Here is a 23,989-nt window from a genome sequence, read left to right on the forward strand (position 1 = left end):
TATTGGAGCACACCATGTGTCATGCCTTGGCTTTGTTTTTTTTCACTAAAATAAAAATAGATTGTTTAAGCTTTTTTGTTTTGTTGCTTCTGGAAGAAGCGGGATTCTCACCCTTGTGTTTCTGACCCGTGTGTGGGAAGATGGGACCCTCGCACACAAAGCAAGGATGTGATTTTTCCTTTTTTTTTCTTCTTTTCTTTCTTTCCCAGTTCAACAAAGATTCGGTCTTGTTTTCTCTCAGAGAGAAGAGGGATTAAGACGCTTCCTTTGCCATGAGAACTGACGATATTTACTGTGTTGAAGACAAATCCCAGTTTTAGTGCTTAAAATGAATGAATGATCGTTATTGTCATTGTGCATGTACAGGTACAGGTCCAACGAAATGTAGGTTGCTTCCCTAAGGTGCTTTGCATTTAAAAAAATAAATAAATAAATAAAAAATAAAATAAAAAAATGGACTAATTAGCTAGTTTTGGTCGTGGTACTAGTTTTGTATCTGCAGAAACAGAGTTTTTTTTAATCCTACTCCAGTGTTTCCCATACATTTAATTATTTACGTATGGGAAATAATTTAACATAGAAATTTGGGCCGCGGCACATTTAAATTAGATTTTTTTAAGACTTGGCATCACCTTCCAGGTGATATGTGCTGCCCTCTCCTGGCAATCATATTCCACGTTATGTGGAATATGATTTTGTTTTGAAGTTAGAGTTTGAGGTTTGAGCAACAGGCTTTTGTAGCTAGTCAGCACATGGCCTAGGAGTGCAAAGTTAGCAGTCAATATTTGTCTCCACAAAGTTTGAGACTATATGCCTGTAAGTAGAATTACATTTGTTGTTTTTTGTCAATTTTGATCTGTTAAAAATTATTTGTTAAACATGCGTACAAGTTTAAAACAATTGCAAACAGTGATGCTAACTTTTATTAGCCCTTCAATGGGATCTTCCATTGTATGTTAGCATTAAGCTAGCAGCTTGAGTCTCAATCTTTATGCTGTGTGGTTACATTGCTATTTTTCAGTTGATACCAAGCTGTATTGTTAATTGAACATGATTCCGAAATGTACATGTACTTTGTGTGTATATTAATGCTCTTTCCTTTGTATGCTTAGTTTTACAGTAACGCCAGTGAGGTTGTTTATTATCAATAAACAACAAGTGAAGTTGTTTATTATCAATAAACAACCTCAAGTTGGAAGTTAATTTAAAGGACTCTTTACCTATCTGCCAATCTAAATTCCAACATTCAGAATTTGCATATGTAATTAAACCAGGGTTGTACAAAGTCCGGCATGGGGACCATTTGCGGTTGTCAGCTTGTTTTTTTTAATTTATTTATGGGGCCATGTTACTTTGTAGAAATAAAATAAACCAGCAAAAATATTAGTCCAGTACTCCAGTCACTGCAATGGTTTCTAGTCCCTCAGAGAATAGATTTTAAAACAGCTCTGCTCGTGTACAAGTCGATTTGTGGTTTAGCGCCAAAGTACTTATCCGACATATTAGAGCTATAGGAACCATCGCGGGCTCTGAGAACCTCAGGGAGTGGTCTGTAGAGGTGTCTAGAGTCAGAACTGAACACGGTGAGGCTGCGTTTCAGTTTTATGCTGCTGAAAGCAGGAACAGTCTTCCAGAAGATGTGAGACAGGCCTCAACTTTGGCAATGTTCAAATCCAAGCTAAAACACTTCTATTTAGCTGTGCAAATGACAGCAGAATACTTAATCAACACTGGTTAGTTTTAATTCAATTAATTCATCATTATTTTTATTTATGCGGTTTGCCGTTTTGAAATTGTATGCTTCTGTAAAGCACTTTGAATTGCTTCACAAACTAATTGTGCTCCATGAATAAACACGATGAAAATGCATCAGTGACTCTGCCAAAGTGGTTACGTTATTGGCATTTTTTGACATCTTCGGGAACTGTTTCGGCGGGATTTTAGGAGGTGCAGACCTGGCAATTAAATGGCTTGGGAGGTAGTATTAGTGGGGCTTTTATGTGATAGTAATTCCACCCTGTTGTGTTGAAAGCAGTGGTTTGCTATTGTATACGTCAGTGTTTCTTAACCAGAGGGCCCCCAAATTCTCAGCCGTGGACTCAGCGGGCTTCAGCGGTACTCGGTTGTAATACACTTTTCCACCACTTGTGGCAGTAGTGATAATCTCAAACAAAAAGTCTGGCGCCATTAAGTCAGAGAGAAGTTTCATTTGCACTTTAATTTTACTGACAGTTTTTTAAAGAAACACATATTTGATTTTTTTAATTAGTTTAGTTAGAATGCATTATTTTAGCGCTTTGTATGAGTATGTAACTAAAATAAATAGACAAACAGAACATCCGTTGCTTGTTTTGTGTTTCTTATGCTTCACTGATAGTTTTAGTCTTAGTATTGTATCTTTTTATTGGCTAAGATTAGGGATGTCCGATAATGGCTTTTTGCCGATATTCTGATATTGTCCAACTCTTTAATTACCGATACCGATATCAACCGATACAGATATCAACCGATATATGCAGTCGTGGAATTAACACATTATTATGCCTAATTTGGACAACCATGCATGGTGAAGATAAGGTACTTTTTAAAAAATAATAATAAAATAAGATAACTAAATTAAAAACATTTTCTTGAATAAAAAAGAAAGTAAAACAATATAAAAACAGTTACATAGAAACTAGTAATTAATGAAAATGAGTAAAATTAACTGTTAAAGGTTAGTACTATTAGTGGACCAGCAGCACGCACAATCATGTGTGCTTACGGACTGTATCCCTTGCAGACTGTATTGATATATATTGATATATAATGTAGGAACCAGAATATTGATAACAGAAAGAAATGGGGGGAGGGAGGTTTTTTGGGTTGGTGCACTAATTGTAAGTGTATCTTGTGTTTTTTATGTTGATTTAATAAAAAATAAAAAAAAAACGATACAGATAATAAAAAAAACGATACCGATAATTTCCGATATTACATTTTAACGCATTTATCGGCCGATAATATCGGCAGGCCGATATTATCGGACATCCCTAGCTAAGATTGAATTGTTTTAAATATTGGTTTGTATTGTAGCGCTTTAAGATTTATTTAAACGAAAAGTGCGTAACAAATAAAATCTATTATTATTTATTATTTCGGGCAGGCGTTATGGCGCCCTATTGTGTTCAGCAGTTCTTGAACGCACTGTAAAAAACAACCCTGTATAGAACGATCACTGTGTTCTGAGAGCACACCTTGTAGTTTCAATGTGCACCATTGAATATCTTAGTCCTTCAAACAGTAATGTGTTTAGGTAAGTTTAGATTGGGGTGCGTCGTTTCTTAATATGGGAAGATGTTAACGTCTCTTGTTTTCATGTTAGCATTTAAGCTAGCGAGCTGGCGCCAGTTAGTCCATGAGCTTATCAAAGTGCGGTTATCAATCACGTTTTTTTGATAGTATTACTGTTTTGAATAAATATTGTACTGCGGTATATAGGGGTGTAACGGTACACAAAAATTTCGGTTCGGTACGTACCTCGGTTTAGAGGGCACGGTTCGGTTCATTTTCGGTACAGTAAGAAAACAACAAAATATACATTTTTGGGTTATTTATTTACCAAATTTGTAAACAATGGCTTTATCCTTCTAACATTGGGAACACTATAATAATTCTGCCCACGTTAATCAACATTAAACTGCCTCAAGTTGTTGCTCAGATTAAATAAAATGACAAAACTTTTCTTCTACATATAAAAAGTGCAACATTAAACAGTTTCAAGTCAACTCATCATGCTTAATTTATTACAGCATTTGGGAAGCCTGTAGTTGATTTTTATTATGTAAATGTTATATTTTTATCAACATGTGATAGCAGGGACCCTGCCATTCAAAACTAGGCTGTTCCATTAATAATGATTAATGTAACTATAGCTGAAAAAATGGTACAATAGCAATAGGAGAGACTATTCATCCCTGAACACCATGGAGTTCATGTAGGCTTAATGATGCACTTACATTATTATATCAACTATCAGAGACAGAAACTCTTCATTTAACGTAATGTCCTTTTTTGCTGCTTCAACACAGCTCAATCAACACAGAAAAAGGTAAAGTGAAATAACAGACCGACAGGGCTTTGCTGTCCGTAACACACACACACACACACACACACACACACCGCAAAATGAGCTAACGTTTCGCTAAAAGCGAATTAGCCTTCACCTCAAGCCAGGACTGCGAGCGAGCTGAGCTGCCTTTTATATTTCTAGAAGGTCAACGGGCTCATAGTGATGTTACTAGTAGTTGACTGGGAGGTGTTTATTATCATTTGGGGAGAGTCCGCTGCCTGATGCTTACCTGCTAAACGCTAAGCACTGACTACATGCGCTCTGAATACGCACTGCTGATTGGCTGTTACCGCTCTGTTTGTAACCAATCAGATGGTTGTGTGGGCGGGACAATGCTGGGTGCTGTGTAGAGGACTGACAGAGGCAGAAGGAAGCAGAGGCGGGTACTTAATATGTTCGTGTGGAAACTCGTTCGGTACACCTCCGAACAGAAACCCCCGTACCGAAACGGTTCAATACAAATACACGTACCGTTACACCCCTAGCGGTATACCATTTATTGTTACATCCCAACTTTGGCTACAATAAGAATGACGTTGACCAAAACCTAGAATAGTAGTTGAGTGGAATCCTTGTGTAATGACCACAATCGAGGTACAAGATCCGATAATCGTGATTTCATTTTTTATAGCCCTAGTTCTTTAACTCTGTCCTGCCGAAAGCAATTGTTGCTGTCCAACTGCAATTTTAATCGTCAACCTGGCGCTTGCATCTGCATATATTTAGTTATACCATCATGGACTGCCATGTCTCGGAGTGAAAAGTGCACACAGTTATGGAAACATACCACTTTCTGTGTAAAAAGTGAGTAAGATCTTCTGTTACGGCTCTAACGCTGTCTTCGGGTAGAGTAAGTGGTAGCTCTCTGACCCTGCTTTCCAATTGAGAGTGCAGATGGGGAAAAGAGAATTGCAATTGAGTTTGTACAGGAAGCAAAGGAAGGAGGAAGTCCATAAAAGCTAGCTGGAGAAACTGGGTGGGGAAATGATCATATAATTAAGAACAGAGTCTCGATGATCATTCAAAATGATTTGAATTTAGTTTTCGGCTTGTCGTCAACCTGTCACACAAGGATAAAGTAAACGTTTTTATTAGGTGTCCCTACATAAGGACCAAATGTCAAAAAAATCGATTATTTCCCTCACTTGTTTGTTCCACTTTTGAGAGAAGCTGCGCTTGCAGTTTTTTGGCTTTTCCTGGGGTCATCAGGGGAAAAATCTCATGGACATGATACCACCTCTGAGCCATTCCAAGCACGGTGAGGCCACCCCTCTTCGTGGAGGACTGCTCTGTAAACGAGGGGATTCGCTGCACTTCTTCAAATAAAACATGGCGCTCTGCCATCTCCTCCAGTACAGGCCAAAAGTTTGGACACACCTTCTCATTCAACGCGTTTTACCAGATAAAATTCCTTTCAAGATTTGGTTAAAACACGGTTTCTACAATTATCAGCAAATCTAATTTATCGTATTTTTCGGACTATAAGTCGCAGTTTTTTTCAGTTTGGCGGGGGGTGCGACTTATACTCAGGTACGACTTATGTGTGAAATTATTAACACATTACCGTAAAATATCAAATAATATTATTTATCTCATTCATGTAAGAGACTAGACGTATAAGATTTCATGGGATTTAGCGATTAGGAGTGACAGATTGTTTGGTAAACGTATAGCATGTTCTATATGTTATAGTTATTTGAATGACTCTTACCATAATATGTTACGTTAACATACCAGGCACCTTCTCAGTTGGTTATTTATGCCTCATATAACGTACACTTATTCAGCCTGTTGTTCACTATTCTTTATTTATTTTAAATTGCCTTTCAAATGTCTATTCTTGGTGTTGGCTTTTATCAAATAAATTTCTCCAAAAAATGTGACTTATACTCCAGTGCGACTTATATATGTTTTTTTCCTTCTTTATTATGCATTTTTGGCCGGTGCGACTTATACTCCGGAGCGACTTATACTCCGAAAAATACGGTACTGCTTTTTGCAGCCATTTTTAATGCCACTTAAAGAAAATGTAATGCTCATGTCCGACCCAATACGGTTATTATACAGTACAGGCCAAAAGTTTGGACGCATCTCCTCATTCATTGCGTGTTCTTTATTTTCATGACTATTTACATTGTAGATTGTCACATCAAAACTATGAATGAACACATGTGGCGTTATGTACTTAACCAAAAAAAAGGTGAAATAACTGCAAACATGTTTTATATTGTAGTTTCTTTAAAATAGCCACCCTTTGCACACTCTTGGCATTCTCTCGATGATCTTCATGCACACCTGTGAAGTGCAAACCATTTCAGGTGACTACCTCTTGAAGTAGATGGTGAAATCCCAAAGTTCCTTGCAATAACTTGTTGAGAAATGTTGTTCTTAAACTGTTGGACAATTTGCTCACAAAGTGGTGACCCTCGCCCCATCCTTTGTTTGTGAATGACTGAGCATTTCATGGGAGCTGCTTTTATACCCAATCATGGCACCCACCTGTTCCCAGTTAGCCTGTTCACCTGTGGGAAGTTCCAAATAAGTGTTTGATAAGAATTTCTCAACTTTCTCAGTCTTTTTTGCCTCCTGTTTCAGCTTTTTTGAAACACTTTGCAGGCATCAAATTCTATATGAGCTAATATTTGCAAAAAATAACAAAGTTTTCCAGTTCGAACGTTAAGTATCTTGTCTTTGCAGTCTATGCATCCATCCATTTTCTACCGCTTGTCCCTTTCGGGGTCTCTGGGGGTGCTGGAGCCTATCTCAGTTGCATTCGGGCGGAAGGCGGGGTACTATTCATTCGAATATAGGTTGAAAAGGATTTGCAAATCATTGTATTCTGTTTTTATTTACCATTTACACAACGTGCCAACTTCACTGCTTTTGTACTTGATTTTTGGTGACCCACTCGTGTGGACAACGACAGCTCATTACCATTACCGTTACAGACAAACATAATGGCGTGTTTCCTTACTTAAAGCACTTTTAAACAGTCTAAATTCCAGCAACATGGCTCGATTTTGGACAACTTCCAGTACTTCCATTACCGTATTTTTCGGACTGTAAGTCGCAGTTTTTTTCTTAGTTTGGCCGGGGGTGCGCCTTATACTCAGGAGCGACTTATGTGTGAAATTATTAACACATTACCGTAAAATATCAAATAATATTATTTAGGTCATTCCCGTAAGAGACTAGACGTATAAGATTTCATGGGATTTAGCGAGTAGGAGTGACAGATTGTTTGGTAAACGTATAGCATGTTCTATATGTTATAGTTATTTGAATGACTCTTACCATAATATGTTACGTTAACATACCAGTTGGTTATTTATGCCTCATATAACGTACACTTATTCAGCCTGTTGTTCACTATTCTTTATTTATTTTAAATTGCCTTTCAAATGTCTATTCTTGGTGTTGGCTTTTATCAAATAAATTTCCCCCAAAAATGCAACTTATATATGTTTTTTTCCTTCTTTATTATGCATTTTCGGCCGGTGCGACTTATACTCCGAAAAATACGGTACATTATAGCGGGACCTCTGGCACTCATTTAAATTGTTTAAAATAGTAAAATGGCACTGTTAAATGCTATTTTCTCAGTAGAATAAATCCTAAACGTTGACTGTACAACCGGTTACATTATTTACATATTGAACACTATCCAGGATGTCAGTCCTCAGGGGTGCACATCTTCCATGGAAGTCCCCTCTCGCTCCCAGTGGGCGGAGGTAGGGTGGGCAGTGACGTGGGGGCGCCTGCAGCCGAAGGCCATTGCACTTTTGCTCGCCTGTTAACTCCCCTCCGGCACTCCAGGGATATAAAAATAGCCATCCGGCAAGAATCCCAGTCATGTCTCGCAAACAAAGGCAGATTTATACAAGTTGCCACACCAACTATAGAAGAGCTTTTGTGCCTGACCACCCTTGCCTTTTCTCCCTGCGGTGGATCTTCTCCCTGCGGTGGATCTTCTCACTGCGAACGCCAAAGTGTGACGCTTTCGCCACTCCTTTCTTCGAGCGCTCTTTGTTCGCAGCAGACCTAGTGACCTGATAGCTGGGCTTTATGGAGATACTGCAAACTTGTTTACTACATTTAGGTCAGATTTGCTGAGTCATGGAATCATTCTGCAGGGCTTTAAGTGCAAATGTTGTAGTATTGATTAGCTCACGTGTGTGGAATAATATAGTATAATTACAGACCATCACGACTGTGCACGGGGAGTGTTGTTATTCATGCTACTTAATCACTCATGATATTTAATCCCCCAAAAATGCATTGGCTCTGATAACAAAGGTGTATGTTTATGCTGCTGTTGCTGCAAGGCATGGTGTCAGATATGGCTGCACGCAAGTTGCAACTAATCAAATCTTGCAGCAGTCATGTTCTTATAAAATGTCATGTGTCAAATGTCAGATTCCTGATCATGATTTAACTTTCACCCAGCTTTTTTATTATGATTATCGAACACTGGTATTGTGAACAGCGTTGCCCATTGAAATTCATTGAAACACATTTCTGTACTTGGAAAAAATCCCAACCAAAAAAAAAATCCCATTCAAATGCATTGGATTTGGATGAGTTTTTTTTCTAAGTACAGAAACGAAAGAGGGTAAAAGGAGGTGCTTTTTTACCTTCTCTCGTTTCTGTACTTCCCCCAAAAAAACACAAATTTAACATCTAACTAGAGCTGGGCGATATGGCCTTTTATTAATACCGTAATTTCCGGACTATAAGCCGCTACTTTTTCCCCTCGTTCTGGTCCCTGCGGCTTATACAAGGGTGCGGCTTATTTACGGCCTGTTCTTCTCCGACACCGACGAAGAGGATTTCGGTGGTTTTAGTACGCAGGAGGAAGACGATGACACAATGATTAAAGACTGACTTTTCATATACCGGTAGGCTGGTTATTTTGATAACGTACAGGCGAGCACTTTGTATTACTTTGCACCGTTGTATTATTTGTACTCTGCACGAATGCTGTTCGCCATGTCAAAGATGTGAAAGTTTGATTGAATGATTGAAAGATTTATTGTTAATAAATGGGACGCTTTGCGTTCCCAAACAGTCATCTCTGTCCCGACAATCCCCTCCGTGGTAGCAGGAACCCTTTTATACTACGGTAATTACACATCAAAACCCTGCGGCTTATAGTCGGGTGCGGCTTATATATGGAGCAATCTGTATTTTCCCCTAAATTTAGCTGGTGCGGCTTATAGTCCGGAAATTACGGTATCTCGATATTTTTAGGCCATGTCACTGCATATAATCACAGCAGTATGATGATTCTATGTGTCTACATTAAAACATTCTTATTCATACTGCATTAATATATGCTCATTTTAAACTTTCATGCAGAGAGGGAAATCACAACTAAGTCAATTTAGCAAAAGTGTATTTATTAAACAGTTATTAAGCAGTGGCACAAACATTCATGTCATTTCCAAGACAGAAAGTGCAAGATTGTCAGAGACATTTTAAAACAAGCTATGAGTGCACTTTTGTGCATGATGTCACTAAGATGACATATCAAAACAACACTAAATAAAAGTGCACTTTTGTACAGAACGCCACTACAGTATTTCAAAACAAGTAAAGTGCACTTTTGTGCATGATGTCACACAAGATATTTCAATAACTGCCAAATAAAAATGAGCTGCATAATAGGAAATCAAACAGTGTATGTCCTTCGCTATGTGGTAGGTTCCTGCGGACGTTATCTCCTTCTGTTGTTGACTATTTTTTTCATACGGTGTAGATGTGGAAATTGTTGCTTGGGCATTTTGTTGGCTGTGTATATATATATATATATCACAATATTTTGCCTTCGCCTTGAATGAACACTTAATGCATATAATCACAGCAGTATGATGATTCTATGTGTCTACATTAAAACATTCTTGTTCATACTGCATTAATATATGCTACTTTTTAACTTTCATGCAGAGAGGGAAATCACAACTAAGTCAATTTAGCAAAAGTGTATTTATTAAACAGTTATTAAGCAGTGGCACAAACATTCACGTCATTTCCAAGACAGAAAGTGCAAGATTGTCAGAGACATTTTAAAACAAGCTATGAGTGCACTTTTGTGCATGATGTCACTAAGATGACATATCAAAACAACACTAAATTAAAGTGCACTTTTGTACAGAACGCCACTACAGTATTTCAAAACAAGTAAAGTGCACTTTTGTGCATGATGTCACACAAGATATTTCAATAACTGCCAAATAAAAATGAGCTGCGTAATAGGAAATCAAATAATGTATGTCATTCGCTATGTGGTAGGTTCCTGCGGACGTTATCTCCTTCTGTTGTTGACTATTTGTTTCATACGGTGTTGATGTGGAAATGGAAGACGCCACGCTCCATTGGGTCAGAGAATTTTGTTGTGTGGCACCGGCCGGAGATGTTGACATGCGGAGTTTCAAGCACTCTTCATTCTCGAGCGGGTGTCTTTTCAAATGATGCTACAAATTAGCAGTAATGCTACTTTTTGTAGCAACGCTTTTGCCGCATACTTGACATATTGTCTGTTCAACATCTTCCCGCTTGAAGGCAAACCACCGCCAGACGATGGACCCCGTGCTGTTTTTCTTGGAATTAATTATTCTTCCTTCATTTGTTACACAATTCGCACCTTCTCTCTCTCCCTCGTATTACCACCCGCACCGCACCGCTAGCATCACAGCTAACGTTACCCATGCCGCTACCTGTCTGCTCGGCGAGGGCGTATGACGTTGCACGCGCGACTATGTGACGTATGTAAGAAGTTGCGCTTGTTTTATGTCTCTGTGCGAAGTAGAGACAAGAAAGAGTGAGAAAAGCCTGCAGTGTAATGCCCGCAGCTATAAGCAACTGCGTGAGAACGTATACTCGAATATCACCATATAGTCACTTTCTATATCGCACAGAGACAAACCCGCGATATATCGAGTGTATTCGATATATCGCCCAGCCCTACATCCAACACGTTTTTTGTTTTTTTTAATGAACTTTTCGATAAGAAATATCATGTGAGAAACTATACAATGAAATGTACTACAACCAAATACAGAGGTTTTATGAAGTAATGTAATAACATTGTACAGCAGTTACCTTCGGAGGTGTACCGAACGAGTTTCCACACGGACATATTAAGTAGCGTAACGCACGTTGTGTAAACAATGCACACCGAGGCACAACACACAGCATGCTAGCAGCTAACGGGCTAGGATAGACTGACCATACGTCCTCTTTTCACCGGACATGTCCTCTTTTGCGGAGCTGTCAGGGCGGAGTTTCTTAAATGCCTCAAATGTCCGGCATTTTGAGTTAGGGTTGCGTGTATTTTCAATGTACGTTCAGGGTTAAAAAGGGGTTAAAAACAAAACAAATTGTGCGCACAGCAGCATTGGTGAGGGAGGGGCAGAGACAGAGAGAGTGAGAGAGTTATGATAAACGCGCATGTGTCGCCAGGCTCTGCTTTTTATCCATAGATTTGTCAGATTTAATTTGTTATTATCTATAGCAGGGGTGTCAAAAGTGTGCCCCGGAGGCCATTTGCGGCCCACAGCTAATGTTTTAAAGGCCCACGGCACATTCTAAAAATACTATTAAAATAAACAAAAACATAACAAAAGTGAAATAAAAAAGCTTAAAGGTTAAATGTAATTTCGAAAAAGTTACAATGTTGACTAATAAAACAAAGCTGTTTTTTTTTTCTTTCAAACTGTCATTGCTCAAAACATAATATTGAATCAAAATCAATGTTATTATGAATTATTGACCTATCCAAGGTTTTGATGACTTCACATCAAATATTCCCGTAAGAAAAATATTTTTGGTGGAAGATTTTGCAAATTTGGTAAATATATAACCCAAAAATGTATATTTTGTTGTTTTCTTACTGTACCGAAAATGAACCGAACCGTGACCTCTAAACCGAGGTACGTACCGAACCGAAATTTTTGTGTATTGTTACACCCCTACCAATGACACTACAATCAATGGTGCAATACTAACACCCCGGGTGCTCTTATGCTTAATTTCCTGTTTGGAACGGAAGATAATGTAAAAAAAACATCCATCCATTTGCTACCGCTTGTCCCCTGGGACAGACAACATTCACACACTCGGGCCAATTTAGTGTTGCCAATCCCCAGGTGAACAAAAGTTTTCAAATCTTATCAGCTCATGTGGCTTTGATTCTTGCACGTGACTGCATGGAGCCTGTCCGAGAACTGAACAACCATCAACTTGCAGATTTCCTCGCCGGCTTTAGCAATCTGAGTAACCAAATTTGTCTGGAAGTCAGCCCCCTACAACTAATGTGACTCCACTTCTTTGGCATCTCCTACTAACCCCTGCTCTCCGCTGACAACCCTTCAATGCCCCCTCTGTTCGTCCCCCCCTTCGGGCACTCGGAACTGAGTAGACCAATGGATGGAGTCTTCTTGTCTGTTATCCTATCAGAAGACACTAGTCAGGGTTAGACTGGAGACGGGGGTCGCTGGGGACAGTGCCACGAGGGGCGGTCCCCCAATCACAAGTTCAGCATCATTGAATGCTGCCTCTTTCTAAACGCTGGAGATATTTAGTGAGAGCTGATACATATGAGCGTTGACTGAACCGGGGTTTTAGCCCTGATCAGTTGCGGCAAGAATGGAGTACACGGAAGACAACACAGGATCAGAGGACTTTAGGATACTTGGTAGGAGGTATGTAACGTAAAAAGTCAGGCCAGTTTTAGGATCTCTCAAAAGTGAGTCCACCCCTCGCATTTCAGCGTTGTATTTCCCATACTGGAGAAATGAAACTAGTGTATACTTAAGAATAGTCAATGTGCAGCTTGTGTATTACTAACCACTGAATATGAGTCCTCACGCTGCCATTTTTGTCTAAACAGCTGACAACTAAGGCTGGGCGATAAAATTGTGTTATTTTATATATTATGATAGACATGTAATCAACAAAAAATGTGTTCGTAAACTGTAAGTTGCAAAATAAGGTTGGCTTGCTCTCAAGCAATGCAGGGAGTGACCACTGATCAGTTGAAGTGACACGCTAACAGTAACAGTATCAACCATCAAGTTTTGGTTGTGCCCTTTTGTTACCTTGAAGCGGTTGATTCTTTGCATGGAGTGAGAGGAGAAACTAAACATGAGTGCTGCAGAGAGTGAAGAAATTGTCGATAAAACAAGAAAAGTCAGCTCGACAATATGGCAGTTTCCTTGGATTATTCCAAAAACGGACCATAGTCAGACCAAAGATCAAACCAACTTAGCGGTGCTCACCTAGAGCAAACTGCTGAGCCGTAACTTCTCAGGTTTCTCTATGTTTACATTGTTTACACTTTGCACGATTGTGTTACAATTAGGGATGATACTCGAAACCGGTTTTCCCGGTTGTTCTATAAGAAAATAACCGAGTCCTCAGACTCGAATCCCTTTTTGAGAACCGGTACCCGTTATCGAGACCACTATAGTAAAGAAAAGAGTTGGTTCTTTATTCGAATCCCTCGGAACGAATCCCGTCCCGACCAGAAATGCTCCGTGGGACATCACAAGAAATGGCGTCACGTAGCTCAGTCATCAGGCGCAGATAGCGAAAGCAGGAAAACAATGGACGGGAAAAAGCGCTCCAAGGTGTAATAAAGTTCAAAACAAAAGGTATAATCCAATGAATAACTTTACTGAGAGATTTGAGCAGGGTACAAACTCATGAAGAACCCTTTTACGACCCACCGGAAACATAGCAACCAGGCTAGCAACGCACCTCCTTTACGGCAGCTGGCGCAACGTTCTTAAAGCAACCGCAGCACATACATATATATACAACACATCTCCCTTTTTTAACTTCTGTTTTTCATACTGTATATGTGTTGTCTGTCTAATTATAAATAATGCAGACGAGGCGTGTTGGCTGAGTTGTTGACGTTTACTTTCACAGCGTGACGACATGCAACAACACTTTTCGGGGCTACCGCGCATGCTCGTCACTCCCGTTGCATGATGGGTAGTGTAGATGTTATATTCCCTCGCTCATAACATCTTTCCCCCTATAAAGAAATAATGTTAACTCAATAAAGTGAATTTCTTTTTTTAGCTTTAACTTTTCATTTTTTAGCATTGAAACCACATTTGCAAACAACTTTTCTCTTCATAGAATTTTCTTTCTTTCTTTACAGTGCAAAAATGTCAAAGCATCATAACAAACAGTTATGTCAAATAGCAGCAGAATTGCACTTTTTGGAGAGCTGTATTATTTCCAGTTTTGTGCCCAAGGGACTGATTTTATTTAACACTACATTGTTATTTATACACCTATAGTGATCACAGACAGGTTGTTTTTGTGTTACTGTATATATTTGTTTTTCTGAAAAATCCCACTTAATATACTTTGGGGAACAACAGTCAATGTTTATTTATTTATTTTTAGGGGGGTAACAGTCAATATTTATTGATTTATTAGATTAAATTGTTTTCTTATATAATAAAACTGAGCTTTTGTTAAACCAAATATTGTGTGTTTTTTTCCATATACAACAACCTATCTGGACTCGATAAGAGAACCGATAAGGAATCGGTTCGATAAGAGGATTCGATAATAGACTCGAACTCCATAATTTCTTATCAAACATCATCCCTATTTCTTAAGCATTTCTTACATATTCTTTATTTTGCACCTTCATTGTATAAGGTTATTGTTCAGTGTTCAATGTGATTTTAGAATTCTGTTTACATTCATTGTTGGAGTGTTTTCCATGGTTGTCAGTGTTTCCCATAAACTGCCAAGATACCTGTGGCGGTGGGGGCGTGGCTATGGGCGTGGTCACCATGACATCATCGAGTAATTTGCATAATTTACTACAATGATATGATTTTCTCTAAAAAGGCTCAAAAAATGTATACTTACTAATTAATAATAGCAGTTTTGTTTTAAACGTCCATCCATCCATCCATTTTACAATATAATTACAACACTTTATGTACATATTTATATACAGATTTGAACAATAAGTTATTCACTGAAATACATTTGTTAATTGTGTTTCTTACAAAAAATATATCTTATAAAATATAAAACCTAAAATGTCTCTTAGAGCTCTGCCCCTTTAATTAGTGCATACTAAATAATTTAACTTTAGCCTACTACTACAACCATATTATTTACCAGCAACATAAAGTGAAACAGAGGCAGAGGTGTCCTGCCACAGTCAGTAACAAATAAACAGAAAACAGTAGTGGTCAAATACAAATAAGGCAACAAGAGAAGTATCCTACACTTCTCTTGTGTAAAGTAAATCTGAACAGCCTATATGGGCATCTACATCAACTATATGATTTGCCTGAGAAGCTGGACAGGACAAAAAAAATTTTTTTTTTAAATTTATTTATTTTTTTAAAATTTGTGGCGGACGTAATTCTTTCGTGGCGGGCCGCCACAAATAAATGAATGTGTGGGAAACACTGGTTGTGTTGACATGCCCTTTCCTATCTGCCTTGATAGTTGATGGGATTATAATAAGAGGAAGGCTACATTTTAAATACCGATGTTTACAATTAGAGATGTCCGATAATGGCTTTTTTGCCGATATCCCATATTCCGATATTGTCCAACTCTTACTTACCGATTCCGATATCAACTGATACCGATATATACAGTCGTGGAATTAACACATTATTATGCCTAATTTTGTTGTGATGCCCTGCTGGATGCATTAAAAAATGTAACAAGGTTTTCCCCCCAAAAAATCAACTCAAGTTATGGAAAAAAATGCCAACATGGCACTGCCATATTTATTATTGAAGTCACAAAGTGCATTATTTTTTTTAACATGCCTCAAAACAGCAATTTGGAATTTGGGACATGGTCTCCCTGAGAGAGCATGAGGAGGTTGAGGTGGGCGGGGTTGGGGGTGAGGGCGTGGGGGGTGTATATTGTAGTGTCCCGGAAGAGTTAGTGCTGCAGTGGGTTCTGGGTATTTGTTCTGTTGTGTTACAGTGCGGATGTTCTCCCGAAATGTGTTTGTCATTCTTGTTTGTGGTGCATATTTGTAACAGTGTTAAAGTTGTTTATACAGGCACCCTCAGTGTGACCTGTATGGCTGTTGATCAAGTATGCGTTGCATTCACGCGTGTGTGCGTACAGAAGCCGCACATATCTTGTGACTGGGCCGGCACGTTGTTAGAATGGATGAAAAGCGGACGTGACGACAGCTTGTAGAGGACGTTAAAGGCAGTGCCTTTAAGGCACGCCCCCAAGACCGTGGTCCGGGGGGACTACGAGATATAGTGACTGATGACCACTCTGTATTTGATTTGACACCCCTGATGTAGAACATCCGGCGGGATGGATTGAAAATCATAATGGGCCGCATGTGGCCCGCGGGCCGTATTTTGCCCAGGTCTGATCTAGCTCCATGGTTACATTTGACCTTTTAACGTATTTGAAAATATGTGTAAGTAATATATACTAGCGATGCTTCTCTGGTAAAAGTTCATTTTCAATGTTATTTGTATTCGTAAGAGTAAAGAATATAAGTCATCATAAACATTTTTGTTGATTGCAAATATTTTCCCGAAAATAGGCAACAGGGCTAGAAAGCATGTTTTATTTCATCACTCTATTAATCAAACAAATTAATCAATAGATTAATCGATTGCGAAAATGATCCATAGCTGCAGTCCTAATTTGCATTTTCTTTTACGCCTACTCAATGATTATTATAAAATAATAACAATGTGTTATGTTATTAATAGTAAAGTATACAGTATATTTTTTTGATTATCGAAACATTTGATATGAATTAATAGTAATGCACTTTTATAGACAATAGACAAGTCACACTGCAAAAACTGAAATCTAAATAAGATTAAATATCTCAAATTAGGGTGATATTTGCTTATTTTCTGTCTGATAAGATAATTCTTCTCACTAAGCAGATTTTATGTTAGAGTGTTTTACTTGTTTTAAGTGTTTTGGTCCTAAATGATGTCAGTAAGATATTACAGCTTGTTGCTGAGATTTGATGAGCTATATTGAGTAAAACATGCTTGAAACTAGAATATCAACTGTTGCAAAGCTGTGTCATCAACACTCACAAGTAGAGATGTCCAATAATATCGGTCTGCCGATATTATCGGCCGATAAATGCGTTATAATGTAATATCGGAAATTATCGGTATCGTTTTTTTTATTATCGGTATCGTTTTTTTTGTTTTTAAAAAAAAAAATTATTTTTATTAAATCCACATAAAAAACACAAGATACACTTACAATTAGTGCACCAACCCAAAAAACCTCCCTCCCCCATTTACACTCATTCACACTCATTCACACAAAAGGGTTGTTTCTTTCTGTTATTAATATTCTGGTTCCTACATTATTTATCAATATATATCAATACAGTCTGCAACGGATACAGTCCGTAAGCACACATAATTGTGCGTGCTGCTGGTCCACTAATAATACTAACCTTTAACAGTTAATTTTACAAATTTTCATTAATTACTAGTTTCTCTGTAACTGTTTTTATATTGTTTTACTTTCTTTTTTATTCAAGAAAATGTTTTTAATTTATTTATCTTATTGTATTTGATTCATTTTTTAAAAAAAGTACCTTATCTTCACCATACCTGGTTGTCCAAATTAGGCATAATAATGTGTTAATTCCACGACTGTATATATGGGTTGATATCGGTATCGGTTGATATCGATATCGGTAATTAAAGAGTTGGACAATATCGGCATATCGGATATCGGCAAAAAGCCATTATCGGACATCCCTACTCACAAGTATAAAACTACTTTTTTAAAGTAATAATTTCTTACTTCAAACATGAAAAAAAAAATCATGATGCCGAGCGCATATCATTATGTCAAGATAATGGCACTAGCATTCACTTAATTTAAGAATATTTTTCAACATATTGAGCAAAAAGGTCTCTTTTTTTTTTTCTACCAAGGAAAGTGTATTATTAGTGAAAATATACTTATTTTAAGGTATTTTCGGGTTCATTGAGGTTAGCTAATTTTACTTGTTTTGGAAAATCTTGACAAGCCAAATTTTCTTGTTCTATTGGCAGATCATTTTGCTTAGTTCAAATAAAATACCCCTCATTTTTGTAATTTTTTTTCTTGTTTTTGAACACTGACTTTTTGCAGTGCATGTGTTTAATTTTCTTGTAAATGGGAAAAAAACAACAACAATGCTTGCATCCTCTTGAAATAAATAGACACATGTACAGCAGGCTGGATGGTCCTCCATTGTTGCTAACCGTACCGCAAAACCCTCTGCTTTGTTGTGGCTTGCCCTCGTGTCACGCTGCTATGATGTCATCACGCGAGCTGCCACAACTGTCACCCGTCCCGCCACATGTACAAAAGCCCCCTTCGCAGTGCGGTCAGACCGTACCACGCTTGGTACTTGAATTTCACAATGCTTTAATGCACATAAATGTCATGGCGCTCATGTACGCACTGCTTTAGGAAGAAAAGTATTACTTAGTATTTGGGCGCTTGTTCAAGGCTGCGTGGAAGGATGGAATCTGTGTTAGAAATGAATGTGTTGGGAAAAAAACCTGTGAAAACCCCCAGATGGAGGAGAGATGGGAGATTCTCCTCCTCCTGCAAGCTCGCCATGCTGACACTTCTGCATCTTTTTATTTAATGTTGACATTTGCAGTGTGATTGACAGATGGTGGCAGCCAGGGTTGTACTGTAGGTCAGTGTTTTTCACCTAGTGTGCCGCGAGATACAGTCTGGTGTGCCGTGGGAGATGATGTCTTTTCACCTAATTGGGTTAAAAATATTTTTTGCAAACCAGTAAATATAATCCGCAAATAATGTGCCGTTTAGTGTCGGTGCTGTCTAGAGCGCAGCAGAGTAACCCTTTAATACTCTTCCATATCAGAAGGTGGCAGCAGGTAGCTAAGTGCTTTGTAGATGTCGGGAACATGGTTGTCGTGATCACAATATGCAGACGACAGCGGGAGGCAGTGTGCAGGTAAAAAGGTATCTAATGCTTAAACCAAAAATAAACAAACTGCGAGTGCCACTAAGAAAAGGCATTGAAGCTTAGGGAAGGCTACGCAGAACGAAATTAAAACTGAACTGGCTGTAAAGTAAACAAAAACAGAATGCTGGACGACAGCAAAGACTTACAGCGTGTGGGAGCAGCAGACGGTGTCCACAAAGTACATCCGTACATGACATGACAATCAACAACAAAATAGGAAACATTACGCACAGGAAAACAGCAAAAAACTCAAAATAAGTCACGGCGTGATGTGACAGGTGGTGACAGTACACCTGCTTTGAGACAAGAGCTATAGTGATGCATGCTTGGTTATGGTTTGAATTTGTATCCAACAATTGCCAGGACGACTTTTTATTGTCAATATCGGCTGCTGAGTTAAATTGTTTAATGTTTTCCGCTAGTGGTGTGCCTCGGGATTTTTCCAATGAAAAAAATGTGCCTTGGCTCAAAAAAGGTTGAAAAACACTGCTGTAGGTTGTGGTCAGAATTTTAATACAGATGAACACACGTCAATCAATTAAGGGCAAGTAGTTGCACCCCCCGCGACCCCAAAAGGGACAAGTGGTAGAAAATGGATGGTTGGATAGTTGCTAAGTACATAGGGAATTATTATAATTTTTTTTTTTTTTTTTTGTCAAAAAAAAAATACAATCATGTGTGCTTACTATCCCTGCTGACTGTATCGATCTATATTGATATATAATGTAGGAACCAGAAATATTAATAACAGAAAGAAACAACCCTTTTGTGTGAATGAGTGTAAATGGGGGAGGGAGGTTTTTTTGGTTGGTGCACTAATTGTAAGTGTATCTTGTGTTTTTTATGTTGATTTAATAATTGTTTTTAATTTAATTTTTTAATTTTTAAAATTTTTTTTTATTCTTGTGCGGCCAATCGATCCACGGGCCGGGACCACTGCTTTAAGACATGGCTTGCTAGTTGGCGGCTAAAGTCCATCTGCAGTCTGCAGTGTTTTACCTACCGTATTTTTCGGACTATAAATCGCAGTTTTTTTCATAGTTTGGCCGGGGGTGCGACTTATACTCAGGAGCGACTTATGTGTGAAATTATTAACACATTAGCGTAAAATATCAAATAATATTATTTAGCTCATTCACGTAAGAGACTAGACCAGACCTGGGCAAATTAAGGCCCGGGGGCCACATGCGGCCCGTTGAGCTTTTCAATCTGGCCCGCCGCACATTCCCCCAAAATGTTTTTAGATCTTTAAGATGGAAAGTGTAGCTGCCATTATGATGTGCAGTCATGTTTTCTAATGACCGTAAGTCTTCAACTAAAAGTATTTCAATGGTTGGAATCTGCGCTTATGGATGATTTACCAGTTACTATGGTAATCTAATTAGTTACTATGGTCATCTAATTAGTTACTATGGTAATCTACGTCACAACAGCTCAGACGAGGCACCATACAGAGTGGGCGGGAAGCGTTTCCACAGACGCGGAAGGAGATTTTCCCAACAAAAATTCTAAAGCTTAGTGATATATAGAATAGAATACACTGTAAAAAAAATTTGTTTGTAAAAAACGGTCATCTACTGGCAGCTACGGCTGCCAAAACGAAAACCATAAAATTAAAGTAAAACATTGTAAACCAAATAATGATCAAAAACATTATATTTACAGAAGTTTTCATGAAACGTTTTGCGGAAAAATATCGTAATTTTACATGAATTTGAAAGTCATTTAAGAAAACAGAAAATGCTATGTATAATTAATTTGGTATTTTTCTGTAAAGAAAATAGAAATATACATAGTTTGTCATAACTGGCATATTACTTAAAATAACAGGCGGATTGTTTATTTACAGATAATGTCTTCAATTCTACAGTTTTATAAACTATTTAAAAAAATAGAAAAATTACAGTAGAAATTTTGAGTAAATTAACCATAAAAATAGGATTTTTTTTTACAGTGTACAAACTTTGTAGAATAGAAAGTACTTTATTGATCCCGGGGGGGAAATTCAGCAAATATCAGATATATCAGATTGTAGGTGGGTTCATTTTGTTCATATTTCACTGTTTTGTTGCGTTTCACTTGATTGTAAAATATGTCGATCGAAAGGGGGCATGACGTTCATATTTTGTCACTATTCAGTGTTTTATCGTTCATAGAAAAATGTAAAATTCCATTACGTTTTTTAAGGGGGTCTGTCATAACGTTTTTAGCATTCAATCAAGACATTATTGTGAGGTTTTGTATTAGTGTTCCTAAAAATAGATATACCGGCCCCCAGACACATTTTTTTCTCTAAATGTGGCCCCTGAGTCAAAATAATTGCCCAGGCCTGGTCTAGACGTTTAAGATTTCATGGGATTTAGCGATTAGGAGTGACAAATTGTTTGGTAAACGTATAGCATGTTCTATATGTTATAGTTATTTGAATGACTCTTACCATAATATGTTACGTTAACATACCAGGCACCTTCTCAGTTGGTTATTTACGCGTCATATAACGTACACTTATTCAGCCTGTTGTTCACTATTCTTTATTTATTTTAAATTGCCTTTCAAATGTCTATTCTTGGTGTTGGCTTTTATCAAATACATTTCCCCAAAAAATGCGACTTATATTCCAGTGCGACTTATATGTTTTTTTCCTTCTTTATTATGCATTTTCGGCCTGTGCGACTTATACTCCGGAGCGACTTATACTCCGAAAAATACAATAGATTAATAATTCATTTTCTACCACTTGTCCTTAATAATGTTGGCAAAATAATAGGTATATAAATGACACAATATGTTACTGCATACGTCAGCAGCTAAATTAGGAGCCTTTGTTTGTTTACTTACTACTAAAAGACAAGTTGTCTAGTATGTTCACTATTTTATTTAAGGACTAAATTGCAATAAGAAACATGTTTATTGTTAAAATAAAGCCAATAATGCAATTTTTTGTGGTCCCCTTTATTTAGAAAAGTATTGAAATACATTTTGGTACCGGGACAACACTAGTGTGACAAATTTCAAGTCAATCCGACTTAGGTGGTCTAATAACAGTGCCCAGCATGGGGTCTATTTCCTAGGGCAGGGGTCGGCAACCCAACATGTTGAAAGAGCCATAATGGACCAAAAATACAAAAAACAAATCTGTCTGGAGCCGCAAAAAGTTAAAGTGTTATATTGAAGGCATTAAGTTAGTGTCTCAGAGGGTTAGATAACTCCTGGAAATGACTGTCTTAAAACTGCCAAAGGTATAGATGTGTGTGCCCAAGTTAAAGGAAAGAACAGGCTGTCTTCTTCTAATGGATTTATTACAATCTTTGCAAGCTGGGTAACGTTTGCTGTGGTCTGGAACAACATGGTAATGTTTGCTGTGGTCTGGAACAACATGGTAACGTTTGCTGCGGTCTGGAACAACATGGCACACAATCAGAAATGTAGCCAATATTACATACAGATATTGTGTCATGAGACATGCAAATATAAATGAAATACAAAGAGGACATAAGTAAAAGAAATTAAATGAACTCAAATATACCCACAAACGAGGCATAATGATGCAATATGTACACACAGCTAGCCTAAATAGCATGTTAGCATGGATTGTTAGCACTCCACGCAAGTCAAGAACATCAACAAAACTCACCTTTGTGCATTCACGCACAGCATAAAACGTTTGGTGGACAAAATGAGACAAAGAAGGAGTGGCATAAAACACATCTTTTTGTGGCAGCGACGGAGAAAGTTGTACACAGTTGTAGGGACGGCGTGGCGAAGTTGGTAGAGTGGCTGTGCCAGCAATCGGAGTGTTGCTGGTTACTGGGGTTCAATTCCCACCTTCTACCTTCCTAGTCACGTCCGTTGTGTCCTTGGGCAAGACACTTCACCCTTTGCCTCTGATGGGTGCTGGTAGCGCCTTGCATGGCAGCTCCCGCCATCAGTGTGTGAATGTGTGTGTGAATGGGTGAATGTGGAAATAGTGTCAAAGCGCTTTGAGTACCTTGAAGGTAGAAAAGCGCTATACAAGTACAACCCATTTATCATTTATTTATTTACACGTAAACCAACTATGGTGAGTTCAAGGACCGCCAAAATTTGTAGGACAAAACGGCGTTGGCCAAATACTGTCATCAGTGAAGCATTAACACAAACTTATTAGGCTTTCTAACTATTAGAAAGGTTTGTGTTATGTTTGTCCTCCTACAGAAACATTATTAAAACAACAAATGTATTTTCCACACATTTTTTCCATTTTTGAAAAAGCTCTAGGGAGCCACCAGGGCGGTGTTAAAGAGCCGCATGCGGGTTGCTGACCCCTGTCCTAGCTAAATGGGGACAAGCGGTAGAAAATGAATGGATGGGTGGATACTAGCACAGGCAACACAGCCTTTTGTCGAATGTTCACCCTCTTATGTGCAACGGTTTAGGAGTAGAAGAGCTAGCTTACGCAAACGAATGTTCTCGTGTGTTCACGCTGTTTCCTCCAGGGCTTTATTTATTATTCCCAAAGCTACAACAACAAAGCTGTTGTTAAACTTCCTAACACTGATTCCTTATTTGTCGGCTTCTAGTTGTTTGTCCCATCGCTTCTGAAACACTTCTGGTGACCTATTTGGTCTTCAGTTCTTTTGTGGAAATTGAAATGGATTGTAATGTCAAATGAAATGACTCAGCACATGTTTGATTCTGCACATAAGCCATCAATGAGAAGGCGATTCATCAAAACACACTATGTATGCATGATTCCTAAAAAACATGTCCATTTTTATAATTCAAAGCCTTTTTCCAACTGCTGCATTCTCCAATGTGCCCTTTGCTCTCGCTCTACAACAAATCTCATTTACTTGCCAGTTTCTTTTATGGATTTGGTTATTGACCACAATCAG

General features: G+C 38.1%; 1 protein-coding gene across 1 annotated transcript in view; it reads left to right on the forward strand.

The window, feature by feature from the left end:
• LOC133639874 (GRB2-associated-binding protein 1-like) overlaps positions 1–23,989 on the forward strand; it is a 122,227-nt gene that overhangs the window by 36,937 nt on the left and 61,301 nt on the right. The window lies entirely within an intron of this gene.

This window comes from Entelurus aequoreus, linkage group LG22 (genome assembly GCF_033978785.1).
Source record: "Entelurus aequoreus isolate RoL-2023_Sb linkage group LG22, RoL_Eaeq_v1.1, whole genome shotgun sequence".
Lineage (NCBI taxonomy): Eukaryota > Metazoa > Chordata > Actinopteri > Syngnathiformes > Syngnathidae > Entelurus > Entelurus aequoreus.